The 15,622-nt window shown below is 49.5% G+C and overlaps 1 protein-coding gene across 12 annotated transcripts in view; it reads left to right on the top strand.

Annotated features, from left to right (window-relative positions):
• Positions 1 to 5,989: 5,989 nt before the first annotated feature.
• The window catches only part of TNIP1 (TNFAIP3 interacting protein 1), a 58,937-nt gene continuing 49,304 nt past the window's right edge, over positions 5,990 to 15,622 (top strand). For 4 of the 12 annotated variants that reach the window (XM_025387538.1, XM_025387534.1, XM_025387529.1 and 1 more), the window contains exon 1: positions 12,568 to 12,772. The gene's annotated coding sequence lies outside the window, so the exon portion shown is untranslated. Of the gene's footprint in view, positions 6,060 to 6,469; positions 6,572 to 12,051; positions 12,773 to 15,622 lie in introns of those variants that run through there. The other 8 variants (XM_025387537.1, XM_025387541.1, XM_025387532.1 and 5 more) reach the window with 5 other exon arrangements.

The raw sequence follows: 15,622 nt of genomic DNA, 5'->3' as shown, positions 1-15,622 counted from the left end.
GCCGGGCGCGGTGGCTCACGCCTGTAATCCCAGCACTTTGGGAGGCCGAGGCGGGCGGATCACAAGGTCAGGAGATCGAGACCACGGTGAAACCTCGTCTCTACTAAAAATACAAAAAATTAGCCGGGCGCGGTTGTGGGCGCCTGTAGTCCCAGCTACTCGGGAGGCTGAGGCAGGAGAATGGCGGGAACCCGGGAGGCGGAGCTTGCAGTGAGCTGAGATCCGGCCACTGCACTCCAGCCTGGGCGACAGAGCGAGACTCCGTCTCAAAAAAAAATAAAATAAAATAAAATAAATGTGCAGTCAGGACTGAGAACCCCTCGTAAAAGGACACTAAAGTTAACAAACCCCTGGCCTATACTGTTCTCTATGAAATTATCCTAATGGATGCCCTTGTGTGCACACAGCTGTGCTCAGTGTTATAAATGGCGAAGAGAGCCGGGCGCGGTGGCTCACGCCTGTAATCCCAGCACTTTGGGAGGCCGAGGCGGGCGGATCACAAGGTCAGGAGATCGAGACCACGGTGAAACCCCGTCTCTACTAAAAATACAAAAAATTAGCCGGGCGCGGTTGTGGGTGCCTGTAGTCCCAGCTACTCGGGAGGCTGAGGCAGGAGAATGGCGTGAACCCGGGAGGCGGAGCTTGCAGTGAGCCGAGATCGCGCCACTGCACTCCAGCCTGGGCGACAGAGCGAGACTCCGTCTCAAAAATAAATAAATAAATAAATAAATAAATAAATAGCGAAGAGAATGTACTCCCTTTTACAGATGAGGAAGGTGAGGGATGGAGAGAGGAAGTACTGATGAGGCCACAAGGTGAGTCAGTAACAGCGGCTGGCCTGGCACCAAGCAGATGCCTGTGGCCTCAAAGTTTGAGACCTGTCCATTTACTCATAGTCTGAAAAAGGGTGCTGCCGGCTCTCCAGACAGCTGTTTGCAATCAGGGTTACCCTATGTGCACCAGTAAAATAAGGAGGGATATTTGTGGATTTAAGACCTGCCTCTGTCACTAACAATTCAAATCCCCTTTCGCAAGACATACTTCTCACTGTCCCCAGATCTCTTCCTGAGGTGCCAGTTTGATCAGATCATTTTCGGCCACAAAAATATTTTGTTAATATTAGTGGAAAGAAAGACTCCTATGGCCTCCCCATTGCTTATTGAATGGAGGTGACAATTTTTTTTTTTTTTTTCGAGATAGAGTCTTGCTCTGTTGCTCCAGCTGGAGTGCAGTGGCATGATCTTGGCTCACTGTAAGCTCTGCCTCCTGGGTTCACGCTATTCTCCTCCCTCAGCCTCCCAAGTAGCTGGGACTACAGGTGCCCACCACCACGTCCAGCTAATTTTTTGTATTTTTAGTAGAAACGGGGTTTCACCATGTTAGCCAGGATGGTCTCGATCTCCTGACCTTGTGATTCGCCCACCTCAGCCTCCCAAAGTGCTGGGATTACAGGCGTGAGCCACCACGCTCGGCCAGAGGCAACATTCTTTAACCCAGTGTTCAAGGCTCCCGAGGTCTGTCTGCCCAGTCTCAGCTCACTTTACATGTGTCTCCCCAGTCCTCTACTCTCCCCAACCTCAGGGACATTGTACGCATCAGCCTCACTCGATGGGATTCTAGCAGTTCATTCTATGACCCACTTCCTTCTTCTCTCCTTCCCTCCACAAGCATTCATGGATTGTCTGCTGTTTGCTAGGCACTGGTGAAATTGTGACAATCAAAGAAGAAATAGTCCCTGACTACACTGGGCTTGTACTCCAGCACAAGTTTTCTCTATGGACATGTTGAGAACACCAGTGATGTGTTAGGTTGGATCATTTTTTGTTATGGGGATCTGTCCTGTGCATGGTAAGCTGCTTGGCAGCATCCCTGACTTCTGTCCACTAAATGCCAGTAGTATACTCCCTCCTCAGTTGTGACAATGAAAAATGTCTCCAGATATTGCCAGTTGTCCTGTGGGGGCCAAAATCATCCCTGGTTGAAAACCATTTCTCTCATCAGATGCTAAATTAACTGCACCAATAATCATTTTATTACAACTAGTTGCAGAGAGAGAGAAAGGGAGGGCTTGAAAATGCAGAACGAGGGGCCTGCTGTGGTCTGGAGGGGAGTGCAGGAATGGGCAAGGTCAGGGAAACTTCCTAGAAGGGGCACACTTAAGTCGAGACAGAGAAAATAAGCAGGCATTGGCCAGGTGAAGGGCACAGTGGGGGGAGGTGCTACAGCCAGCGGCCAAGGCACATGCAAGGAAGCCAAAAGAAGCAGAAAGGAAGACCACGCATGGTGGCTCACGCCTGTAACCCCAGCACTTTGTGAGGCCGAGGCAGATGGATCATGAGGTCAGGAGTTTGAGACGAGCCCAGCCAACATGGTGAAACCCCGTCTCTACTAAAGATACAAAACATTAGCCAGGCGTGGTGGTGCGTGCCTGTAATCCCAGCTACTCAGAAGGCTGAGGTAGGAGAATCACTTGAACCTGGGAGGCGGAGGTTGCAGTGAACCAAGATTGCACCATTGCACATTTGAGGAACCCTTAGGGGTGGTTAGAGTGGAAAGGGATGGTAAGTAGAGGCTAGATCATGAACGGCCTTGGAAGAATTTGTCAGCCATTGATAGGCACTCATCCAAAGGAGAAAAAGGCAGACCTGAGCTTTAAATAAGAGCTGACTGACAATGCAATGGACTACCTGTAAGCTAGTGAGCTCTCCGTCATTGAAGTATGGTGGCAAAACTTGACTGACCACTTGCCAAGGGTAGGGGAGGATGTGCTGGCTCTGGGTAGGCTATTGAGCCAGCAGACATCTGAAAAACTGTGATTCTCTGACCTCTTCTAGCTGCCTGTCCTCAAAGTTCAGATAAGAAGGTAACTTCATTGGCTTGAGTGGGACTTTGAAAAAATCATAGATTTCATGCTTGGGTGACTCAGAGAAGTGAACGCATCCTCAGGTTCCTGACAGTGAGTTCGACCTGGCTGCCTATATGTGAGCAGATAATTCTCGCTTTGGAGTTGGAAGATCCAGCTCAGAGAGTTTTGGCTTCTCAAACTCTATGGGGAGTATCAGGGAGTTTAATTAAACTGCTGCCTTTCGGGATCCCCTCGTTAGAGAGTCTGATTCCTTAGCTCTATGATGGGGTCCAGAAATCTGCCAAATCCTGGGCTAATGGCATGAAGAGTTTCTATCCTTGGGGAACTTTCAACAGAATTGGTGAACCAGGAAACTCACAGAGTCAAATTCATTCATTCCCTAAATAAGTATCAAATAGCTTTTGAGAGACTGGCCCAATCCTGTCCCTATAACAGCAGCAAGACCAAAGATGTCAAAATGGGTGAGGTAGGGCTGGATAAAAAGTATCAAAAGAGTGGTCCTGTGAGAGTTTCCTTGCGTATACCCAAATCTTGCCCTCTTTTAAGATCCAGTATAGGTCTCATCTCCTCCACATGCGCGCTGGAGACATTACTTGGGTTTGAACTCTACTTGTGCCATTTATTAGCAGTTGACTTAACTCACTAGAAGCCTCATTTCTTCTTTTGCAGAATAGTAGTACCAGTATTATACAGTTCTTAAGAGAGCTGCATGAAATAATTCACTTAAGAGCACTGAGTACTGTGCCTGGCACATGATAAGCTTAAATATTAACTATTAGTGTTTTTATTTCCTAACCACATATTGGCAATCTACCTTTATTCCTCCTGATTTCTCCTTCCTCTGAACTTTTGGACTTCCTTAAAGTGTCAGAATGGAAGGTCCCTTAGTGGTCATCTAGCCTGATTTTTTACATTATAGAAGGAGGAGTTGAGGACCAAAGACTTGCCTAGGGCCATATGGCAGAGCCAGGACTCAAAGTCAGCTCTACTGATTCCCAGTCTGAGGGCCTCTTCTTCCTTGGTGTCTACCCACTGGCCTGAACAGAGAAGGCAACTTCAGGGAATCCATGGCTGGAAGGGGGAAGAGGAGAGAGAAACTGATTGCTGTCAGCATTTCAGCAGGGAGAGCTCAGAGCCATTCTCCTCACAGGATGTGCCAGTCAAGTATTCTAACTGGAAATCCCAGCTCATATTCACTCCAGCTCCTTGAAACTCCTTAGCCCTTCAAGGTCCCTTTGCCATCTAAGATTCCATGGGCAGGAACTGGTCTAAGCCAGGCTCTGCGAATTTACAGAGAATATGTGATTACAGTGGACTCCAAAGTGAAAATATTGTATATGGGGGGGAAACTGCAATCCAGGAACATTAGGGCTGAGCTACACACATTTTCACCCCCTGCAGAGAAAAGGGTCTATGTACAGGCAAACATATCATCTTTTTGCCCCTGGTCTAGCTCAAGGGTCGGTGTCATTCATCCAACTGCACTTTCTGTGATGATGGAAATATCTGTGCAGTCTGGTATGGTAGCTGCTTGCCACGTGTGGCAATCGAGCTTGAAAAGTAGCAGTGCCACTGAGGGGCTGAGTGTGGTATGGGAAAGAGCACTGGACTAGGAGTCAGGAAGTCCGTCTGTTTACTCACATGGAAATGTATTTCCCCTGTCTGGCCTCCACTTCCTTATCTGTAAAGTGAGGCAATTGGGCTAGATTTAGCATCCCCGGATAATCCTGATCTGAAGGGCACAGATGCAGTTGGATGGGATTCAATGGACCCTTCTCCACCCCCACCTCTTATCGTCCCTCTCCTCCCGCAGAGGCTGCATGTGGCCCCTTGCGACCTGGACCTGTTTATTTCTCCAGGTCTACCTCTGTCACTTCCCCCAATCTGCCTCAAACCCCTTGGTCTACTCAGAGTGAACAGTTCATGGAATATTCTCTCTCTTCTCTTTCTATTCTCGGAACAAGTTCTCTCTTCTCTTTGTATATTCTATTCCCTTTGTGGAGAACACTCTTCCTTATATTCTTTCTTGGCTACTTTCAGGTCTCAGTTTAGATGTCACTTCCTCCAGGAAGACTTCCCAGATCCCTATATCCTGACCAGACACTCTTTTGTCCAGGCTCCCAAAGACCCCTGCATTTCTCCTGCCAAAACACATCTTTCCTATACTTTATTGTAATCGCCTGTTCATTTACCTATGGCCCCCAGAGCAGTGCTATCCAATAGAACTTTCTGTAATAATGGAAATGTCATATATGCATGTAATCTAATGTAGTAGGTACATGTGGTGGTTGAGCACTTGAAATGCAGCTTGTGCTGCTGAGGAATTGAACTGTTAATTCTATTTAATTTTAGTTTAATTCTACTTGATTTATATTTAAATAGCCCCATATGGCTCCTGAGAGTCTGGGAGCTCTGAGAAGGCAGGAAGCGGGTCTCATTAGTCCACTCTTGTATCCTCAGTGGTCCATAAATGTTACCATAAGAATGAGGAAACTCTGGAACCAGGATGATGAAGAAAGGCCACAGCTCATCCAAACAGCCCTCTTCATCCCCTCCCCAGGCATCTTTTCAGGGGATAAGGAACAAAGACATTATGTTTGTAAAGCAGTCAGTAGTTTACAAAGGATGTCTACAAATCATGATTTTTATTTCTAAAGCTATTATTATTTTTGAGACAGGGTTTCACGCTGTTGCCCAGGCTGGAGTGTAGTGGCGCCATCATGGTTCACTGCAGCCTCAATCTCCTGGGCTCAAGCGATTCTCCCACCTCAGCCTCCCAAGTAGCTGGGACTACAGGCAAGCGCCACCACGCCCAGCTAAATTTTGTATTTTTTGTAGAGACAGTGTTTTTGCCATGTTGCACAGGCTGGTCTCAAACTCCTGGGCTCAAGTCTGCCTCGGGCCTCACATAGTGCTGAGATTAATAGGCATGAGCCACTGTGCCGGCCCATCATTTTAATTACCATTAAATGGCAGGAGTCAGGCAAAGCAGGACTCATTAAGCAAGGAATTACTGGGGCTTAGGATGACAAGGTGACTTGTTCAGGATCTCCAGCTGGTCAGTGCAGAATTCCTTGCGCTGCAGTTTCTAAGGCCTTACCTGACATCCAAATGTGACTCGGCATGCACCGAGAAAGGAGTGGGCCCCTCCTTCACTATGGATGGAGAAGCCTCAGAGAGTAAGTGGAAACAGGTGGGATAGGAACGGGGTAGGAGGATGTGGGCTGGGCATCTGGCAGCTTCCTCAGGGCCCTAAACACTGGAATCCCCCACCTTAGGCGAAGGAGGAAATGGAGGTCTTCAGGAGAACCCAGGGAGGCCAGGCCAGGTTGCCCCAGCCCATCCTCGGGTGCCTCTTCCCAGCCCAGCTGAGGAAGCATCAGGCTTCCAGCTCTTCCCCCCATATTCCCCCCCGCTCCCCTGCCAACTCCCTGGAATTCACAGCACGGGACAGCCAGTCTGGGAAGTGACAGGTGGAGGCTGACAAATAAGGGCCCTCTGCTCTGCCAGGGGGCAGGATGGGGCCTCAGCTGGGCCTTGCGGGGCTGCCTGGTGGCGGCTCCTCCATCTCGGGGAATTCCCCTCCTGCCTAAAAGTCAGCTCAGCCCAGCCCTCCTTCCTGCAGAAGCACAGTGAGCCTAGGAGCCTTCGCAGGGACAGCCGCCCCCGGTGCACACACCCTGGTATTCTCCTGCCCTTCCCCAGGTGAGTGACCAGATGGGGGTGGGTGGCCAGGACAGGGGAAGGGACCCACCGCACAAGGGTGCTGGGGTCAGCAGACACCCCCAGCTCCATGCCAAGAGCCACCTGGCTTCCCATGTCCTGCCAGTCAGGGTCTGCTGCTCCCAGCCCAGCTTGCTCTTCCCACCCAAGTCTTGGGTTCCCAGCCCCTGCTCCTCACCCAGCCTCCTTCTCCGCTGTCTTCTCTCCCCCATCTCGTTTCTTCTTCCTGCCCCTCTTCTTCTGGCCTTGCCTTCTTGGCCAGGCTCTTTCTCTCTAGTTGTTACTAGCTTTTCCAAAGGAAAAAGAAAAGCCTATTTTTGTCTTCTTCCCTCAAGAAAAGGGCGGTGTGCGAGTGTGAACATGGATGTGGGTGTTTGTGTGTGTGAGAATGCCTGTGTTGTGTCAGATCCCTGAGGTGTGTATGTGTCTGTGTGGGTGTAAGTTGGTGACTGTATTTGTTTGTGTATCTGTGTGTACGGTCTGTGTGTGTCTGTGTGTGTGTGAATTTTTGATGGGGAGTGTACAGGTGTGTATTGGGCACATTAGAAGTCTGCAGCTAGATAGGAAGAGACCAAGAATCGATGTTGCCTCCGAGGGGAACACAATGGAGGCTGAGGCCCTCCTTAACACTGGAGCAAAAGGATCTCTTGCTTCTCTCCTGCCTGCTCTGCTTCTAGGGCCGCTGGACTCTTTTGTGGTGGAACCTTTAACAGAGAGCCCAGGGCACAGGGAGTAGGCCAAGGGCAGGCAGATACAGCTGATGCAGCTTCCTCTTTGATTACTTAGAAAATCTGGACTAAAATTCTATTTAATTTTAGTTTAATTCTACTTATTTAGATAGCCCCATATGGCTCCTGAGAGTCTGTTAGCTCTGAGAGAGCAGGAAGCGGGTCTGATTGGTCCACTCCTGTATCCTGAGTGGTCCATAAAAATTACCGTAAGAATGAGGAAACTCTGGAACCAGGAATGATGAAGAAAAGGCCAGCTCATCCAAATGGCCCTCTTCATCTCCTCCCCAGGCATGTTTTCACAGTCCAGGGAAGTCCCTGGCTAGAAGAGGCAAGGAACAGAGGCCAAGTCTGATGGTGGCTTCTAGGCTACAGAGGAATGGAGGGAGAGCGGGGAGGGGCCATAGAAGAAGAGGCTGTGGGAGAGGACAGGGAGGAAGGTGGGTGGGACTGAAAGAGGGTTGCTCTCAGGGCCCTGTTAGGGCTTCCCAGGATTAGGAAATGCTCCGGTTTTGTGGGTCTAACTTCCTGAGAGGCTGGGCCGGGCTGAGCCTGGCTGACCTGTTCCCACTTCCAGGAGGATGACGAGGGGCAACCCTGGATGCAAGCCCAGATCCAGCTTGACACCCTGACCTGGAGAGACGGAGAGGCCAGGGGGGGAGAAGCTGGAGTCGGGGGACCCAGGGTTCCTAGGAACTGTGGGAGGGGCTTGGCTAGGCCGCGTATGTGACTATGTGACGAGGCTGGGAATTTCCCCCAGTGTCACTTTGCCTTTCCTCTCCTCCAGTGGTGCCCTAGAAACTGAAGTGTAACAGGCAGGCCCAGGGACACAGGGAACATAGTTGGGATGGAGAAGGGGGAAGAGGGGAAAGAGCCTGGAGAGTAGTCAGAGCAATGCCTTCTAGGCCCAGCTCCTCAGAGGACAGTGTGATGTCCAGGGCAAGCTGCTCCCCAGCTCCAGGCCTTGGGGTCCTCCTGTGGAAAGGAGAGAAGCAATCCCTGCTGCCTCACAGGATGGATGATCATAATGTTCATCGCCACCTTTCACTGAGGCCAAGTCCTGTGGCATTTGACTGTCACCATCCTGTGAATTGGGCACAGTTATAACCTTCATGTCATTGATAAAGAAACCAAGGCACAGAGTTATAAGTGGCAGGGCTGTGATTTAAGCCCAGAGGCCAGAGCCCACACCTTATCCTCTGCATGACAGTCTCTTAGGAGACGGGCAAGTTGTGGATATGAAATGGTTTCATTCACCTTAAGGTGCTGAATGAATGTGAAAACTTCTGAAGATACAACTACCTCCTCATGCAGGTATTTGGGAGGTGGATAGAGATAATTAAAAATGTGTTCTTAGGCAGAGGAGAGAAGCTGGGACCATGGACTCTGCTCATTTATTTACTTTTTACCAAAAACTGCCACAATTGCCTAGAACAATTTTAGTCAGTATCATGTGCTTGGCGTGCATTATCTCATTTAACTATCATCAAAATCTCTAATATACACTTACACCCAGCACCAAAAAGTACCTAGAATCCACTGGAGGGTTTTACACTCCTGAGATTGCCTCAGGCTATGGATCTAAGGAAGGGCTGCTCTTTTCCTGGTTCATTAGCTGCTCCCCCTGAGTTCCATTCTCCCCTAGCCAAGGCCCTGATTCACTCATTCTCCTAATGGAATGAGGCATGTGCTTGTTTGATTTAGATGCTCCATTTCCAATCAGTGGGGTATGTGGAAACAGCACTGCGCTGGGAGCAGGATACTTGGGTTCTATCCTGTGTATGAATCATAAACTCAACGTAAGACCTCCCGCAAATCCCTGCCCTTCTCTGGCCCTTGGTGTGGTTCCAGCCCTACAATGAAAAGACTGAGTTGATCATTTCTTTCTTTTTTTTTTTTTTTTTTTTTTTGAGACGAAGTCTTGTTCTTGTCCCCAAGCTAGAGTGCAATGGTGTGATCTTGGCTCATTGCAAACTCCGCCTCCCAGGTTCAAGTGATTCTCCTGCCTCAGCCTCTCGAGTAGTTGGGATTACAGGTGCCCGCCACCATGCCTGGCTAATTTTTGTATTTTTAGTAGAGACGGGGTTTCACCATGTTGGCCAGGCTGGTCTTGAACTCCAGATTTCAGGAGATCCGCCTGGCTCAGCCTCCCAAAGTGCTGGGATTACAGGCATGAGCCACCGCATGCCCCGCCTGGGTTGACCATTTCTAAAGACGCTTCAAGCCTGGCATTCTGAGTTCTATGTCTTGCTAGCTGGCAGGACTTTGGAGCATGATGCTTAAGAGTGTTAAGCATTTAAGAGCCTGGATCTTCAAGCTCTGGTTACTTGCTGCGCTGTAAGACCTTGGGCAAGTCATCTAATACCTCAAAGCTTCAGTTTCATCTGTGAAATGTGGATGATAATGGTACCAACCTCATAAGCTGGTTGGGAGACAAATTATGAATAAAAGCGCAGAGCTAGCACACAGCAAATACTCCATATGTTACCTTTTAATGCTTTCATTATGCAGCCTCCACCCCTCTTCTGGCACTTGGTCTAGAGTTAAGTTGGTTATAGATGGATTTTTTGTATGTTTTTTATTTCCTTCAAATGTGTATCTGGGTCTGACTCTGTAGCTACCTCAGTAGAGGTGGTGGAGGGGGGAGTAGCAGAAAGGAGATTGAGAAGTTGTGTGCTTTAAAACAAAACCAAATAAAACAAAACAAAACAAAGGCAGTTTGATCTTCCTTCTGGGTGTGGCTTTGTGCGAGTGCTTGTCATTACTCTGGAAGAACAAGAGGTTGCACCTGCCTGAGTCACTCAGCTCCCAGCGTCAGGCCCAGCTTCTTGACTTGGAAATCCCCTTCCAGACCACAAGGTAGCAGGCAGTGCCAGGCTAGGGGGCCTGTCTCCCATTCCTGCCACGCCCCCAGAGGCTAGGGTCTCAGAGAGGATGTGTATGGTGGGATGGAGCCTGGTGAGGTTGCACTGCAGAGTTTAACAGCAAAGTTCTACCCAATGCATGCAGCCCACAGCTAGACACCACTATCATTTCTTGAATGCCTACTGTGTGCTGAGCCTTGGGCTTTATTTGCATTATCCAATTTAACCTCATGATCACATGAGGAATAGGTATATTATCCCCCATTTTCCAGACAGAAGCTTCAGGCTTAGAGGGGACACCCAGGTAGTAAGTGGCTAGGCAGGGATTGGAATCCCATTAGTTCGATTCATAGCCTGTGTTTATGACAGTGGTGAGTTTCTGCAAGACAGTGAGAAAAACCATGTCATTGTGAAGGCAACCTGGTAGAGCGGACCAAGCACACAGGACTGGGAGCCAAGGCCCTGGATTCCAATCCCGGTTGTGTCACTCAGTGTGTGTGGCCTAGAGCAAGTCCTTTTCTAGACAGAGGACTGAATTTACCTATCTGTCAAATAGGGGTTTGTTATCAATGGGCTCCAGGGCCTCTATCAGGGTGGAATACCCTGAAGACAAACCAAGACTTAAAAGAATGGAAGGGGTGGGGGTAGTCACAACTGATAAATAAACAAGTTTTCTCACAAATTGTAACTGTTAAGAAAAAGGATCCAGAACTAGGAAATCAGACAAAAAGGTGACTGAATGCCATTTTTACGTCAAGCTTGAGAATTCCTAGCGGGCACTTTGAGAAATGAAACTGCCCAGCTAAGGCCAGACATGCTACAAAAACAGCTGAAATAGTGTGGAAACAAAATGCAAGTAATTAGAGACCAGTCATTTTTAGGTGAATTTTAGTTTTCAGTGGATAGAGGGTGGGGGTGGAAAAGATGTGGGTTGGGAATAGGAACACAGCATTGCAGGAAGAGAATTGGGAAGTACAGGCGAAGAGCAGGAAGAAAACTGGCAGGTGGGGACCTGATGGGTGGAGATGATGCCTGGGAGATGATACCAGGGCCAGGATTCCCAATTTCTCTGCAGAATCCCCCCCGTGGTGACACTCAGTGGTGCTTTGGTGTTTGCATCGCTTCCTCCCTCCCTTCCTCCCTTTTGAATCAAGCCATAAGTGTAATTCTTCTCATAATTAAACTAGAATGAATATCGTTTTGAAGATCTGATAACACCATTGAAGTAACTGAAGGAACCCTAGGACGTTACAAAACCTTAGAGAATCCCCAGATTAGGTATCTAATTTGGGCAAGCGTCTGCCTGTGTATTATCGCGAAGTCTCAGTTGATTGATGAGTCTCTCTTCTGTAAAATGAGGGTGTGTATTAAACAGTTCCCCAAATCCTTTCCCCTAATTCTTTTCGAGGATGAGGGCCTGTCAATGACTAAGTTTTCAACAGTACCAGTGAAATGAGTCTTTTGCAATAGGTTTTTCATAAAGCTATATTTAGTTTAAAGAGCCGTTCTTTATTCCAAGGTTAGGCCTTCTACTTTTTGGAATTAAAATTTACCTTTCTCTCTTTTTAAAAATAAAAGGATAAACTTTTAAAAAGCTTTCCTACCCTTAAAGCAAGTTTCTGTTCCTTACCGGTCTAGGAAATTCCAGTCTGTTGGGATTATCTAGCCCACATATAGGTAGGTAGGGTGGAAGGCGGCTTCTGGATTTGCCCACCTGGGTTTGAATCTTGGTTCAGCCCTTTATTAAGGTCATCTAACCTTTTTGTGACTCAAATATTATTTATTTTAAGAAAAGGCAGTAAAACCCACCTCACTAGGGTGATTGTGCAAAGAAAATAATGCACGCAAAGCATTTACAATGCCAGGAGCAAAGCGTTTACAATGTCTGGGAATCCTTTACGATGTCTGGAGCAAAAAATGTTAGTGGTAAGTGTCTTTACGGGTCCTTTCAGCTCGGAATGTCTATAGTTTCGTTAAGAAGAGTCCTGGAGCTCCCTGGACGGAACTCGGGCCCTGAGCTCCAGCTCTGGCTTACTGCCAAATGCTTACGTGCCTTTTGGCAGGTCCCCTCCCCGCTCTCGCCCCTCGGCACAAGGAAGGGGCTGGGTGGTCTCTGTGGCTCGCCTCCGCTCTGAAACTCCGACTTTCAAGGTGGCCCCAGGCCTCCGCCAGGGGCTTCCGGGGCTGGGAGTGCGGCAAGGGGCCGCGCGGGCCCGGGACGGTGGCGCCAGCGAGGTCGCTCCTAGAGGGGGAGGCCGCCGAGGGGACGTGATGACACCGCGGGCCCCCGGAACCGCGGGCAGCCTGTGTTTACCTCGCTCGGTCCCACCCCTGGCGGCCGTGGGCCCGCCCGGAGCGCGCGGCACGATTGGGCGAGCGGTCTGCCAGTCTCCGGGGACTTTCCCAGGGGTGGGGCGGCCCGGCTAGGCCCCCGGCACTTCCTAGTCCTCGGCCGGGTCCCCCTGCCCCCGCCCAGGAGCCGGAGGAGTGCTACGGGGGGCCGGAGCCTGTCCCTGGCCGCTGCCCAGTCCCTGGATTAGGGGCTGGACGCAGCAAGCGGGACGCTGTGTCCTAAAGTTCCCGGTCCTCGGGTAAGCTGGTCGGGCCGGAGTGGGGATGGAGGGGAAAAAGGGAGGCCGGGCCCAGATCGTCCAGAGCCTCGGTGGTGGCGGGGCGCGAGCTGGGAAGATGGTTTGTGCACCCGGGCCCCGCGCGCGAGGTCCCGGGGCCTCTCCGCCAGCTGCCAGGCAGGGCAGCGAGGGGACTCCCTGCTTGGCGCTGGGGCTGGTGGGGGGCGCGCGTGCGCACTGCGCGGGGCAGCGCGCCTGAGAACGGCGTGGGGCGGCTGTACAGCGCGCAGACCCTCCGGGTGCGGGCGGCGCTGCGGCCGTTTGGGTGTCTACCCTGTGGAGACGAGTTTCCTACGCGGCGTCAGGAGTTTCGTATAAAGTTGTGGAAGCAGTGTACATATGTCACGAGGAGGAAAATAATAATTCTTATTGGGTGCTTTCCAAGTGCTGATCTTAACGCTGTACGTGTATTAGACTCATTTAATTGTCACTTCCATCCTAAACATTGTTTTTATCTCCATTTTATGCTTTAGGAAACCGAGGTACTTGGAGCTTGAGGTCACACAGCTGTGAGTTGCAAAGTCAGATCTGAACTCAGGCATTTGACTCCAGAGTTCCTATTATACGATTTCTACTGAACATGTTTTGCGTGCACATTGTTGGAGACATTTGTGTACATGTGCAGGATAGATGAGTGTCCAGGAGTGCTTCTGGGGATGGAGTTTGAAGGCTGAGCTTTCCACTGTAGGACATTTGTGTGCACGTGTGCGTTGTACATTCATTGTGTGTACAGGAGCAGATGGGAATTTTGTGCGACTGGGTGAGAGATTGTGTTTTGGTAGGGGGAGGGAGGGACTTTCGTGGATGATGCAGAAGAATCAGCAACGTCCTTCCCCACCCCCTTGCAGAATGACAGTGCAGGGAAATGTGTAGATTCCTAATGCATCATTTTTTTTTTTCACAGTGCCGTCAAAATGGGATTTAATCAGCACTTACTCATTTTCCAAACAATGGGGTGTGATAGAGGGGAATTTGGCATCTGATGAGAGGTCAGAAAAGGAGACTCAGAATTTTTAAGAAAAATCCTTGACAAAGGAGGGTAGAATTGTATTAGGAGGGTAGAATATTAATTAATACAAACTCAGCATCCCCGTGGTGTTCTCTGTTTTGCAACAGAAGAAACTGAGGCAGTGAAAAAACTGCTAATGCTAATGCTAATAGCTTACTATGTGCCAGGCACAGTGCTTACATTCTGTATCTCATTTAATCTTCTTTTTTTTTTGAAACAGAGTCTCACTTTGTTACCCAGGCTGGAGTACAGTGGCGCAATCTCGGCTCACTACAACTTGCCTCTCAGGTTCAAACTATTCTGCTACCTCAGCCTCCCAAGTAGCTGGGATTACAGGTACCCGCCAGCATGCCCGGCTAATTTTTTGATTTTTTAGAGACGGGGTTTCACCATGTTGGCCAGGCTGGTCTCAAACTCCTGACCTCAAGTGATCTGCCCGCCTCAGCCTCCCAAAGTGCTGGGATTACAAGTGTGAGCTCCCGCGCCCAGCCTCTCTTAATCTTTCTAACAACTCTTAATTTTCAGATGAGGAAACTGAGGCCTAGAGAAGGTTAAGACTTTCCCAAGACTAGCAACCCTTGAATCCTGGACCGTGTTCCCTTTCCCCTGACCAAGGCTGCTGTCCTGCTGTGTCCCGGGAAAATAATGTGATCAGGGACTGGCACTTCATGGAAGCAATTGATCATGTCTCTCTGGAAGCTGCCACTGGGAGTGTGCAGTGTTCTACACGCTTATGTAACCATGTTTGTCTCCCAGTCTTGGGTGTTCCATGGGTATGGCATGGCACTCATGCTGAGGGTTGATGCCTACCCCTGGATACCCCCACCAGGTTTTTCGGGGCCCCAGGAAGCTGTGGGGTCTGAGTCATACCCTTACCCCCAGTGCTGCCTGTGACTTGGGGCCCGGATGTCCCGGTTGGGTCAGGCCGACCTGATTTGAGTGAGGCAGCGTTGTAGGTGGTTGTTTGTCTGCCTCTCTCTCCAACCCACTGGTTACTGTTTTACCCGCTGTGATTTGGCCACACCATGCTGGCCTGCTTTTCCCCCTCCAGCAAGCCAAGCTTGTTCTCATCCTTAGGCTTTCAAACGTGCTGCTCCCTCTGCCCAGAACATCTTTCCCCAGCTTTTCCCATGACTGGTTTTTCCTTATCGATCAAGTCTCAGCTCAAATGTCAGCTCCTCAGAGGGGCCTTCCCTGATCTTTTTATGCAAAGCAGCCCCTTTTTTCACTTTCTGTCATTACTATTTTACTTTTCTCATGCATGTATCATGCTATGAAAGAATCTCGTTTATTTGCTGATGTGAAAGCATATGCATAGAACTTAGTGTCTGGCAAATTATTTTTAGTGTTTATTGTCTTTCTCTTTTCCTAGAATAGAAGGGGGTGAGTGTGGTCCTCTCGAGTGTATTTCTGTAGCGGGAGAAGAGTGCCTGGTGGATGTCTTTTCTGAGTTTGTTCAATGAATGAGTAGAATAATGGCACATTTCACAAATGGGGAAACTAAGGCCTAGAGATGAGAAGGCAGGAGTAGAACCAGAGTCTGCTCTCCCAGCGCTCTCCCAAGCGTCATTTCCAGATGGCTCCTGCGCCCAGCACCATGCAGTGTTCTTGATGCACAGGTGCATAAGGAGCTGGCTTTGCCTTCCAGGAACTTTTGGTCAAATGGGGAGATGTGCTATGAGTGAGACCTGAAAGGCATTGTGTGCCAGTAAGTGCCAAATGAGTCGGATTGGCATAGGTATAACTGGAGTGCAGAGTAATTTGGGGGCACCAGATGGTTGGGGGGGGTCTTCTGGAGGGAA

Source organism: Theropithecus gelada, chromosome 6 (genome assembly GCF_003255815.1).
Source record: "Theropithecus gelada isolate Dixy chromosome 6, Tgel_1.0, whole genome shotgun sequence".
In the NCBI taxonomy this organism is placed as follows: Eukaryota; Metazoa; Chordata; class Mammalia; order Primates; family Cercopithecidae; genus Theropithecus; species Theropithecus gelada.
The sequence above is the reverse complement of the archived record's forward strand: the minus strand, read 5'-3'. Positions and strand labels throughout refer to the sequence as shown.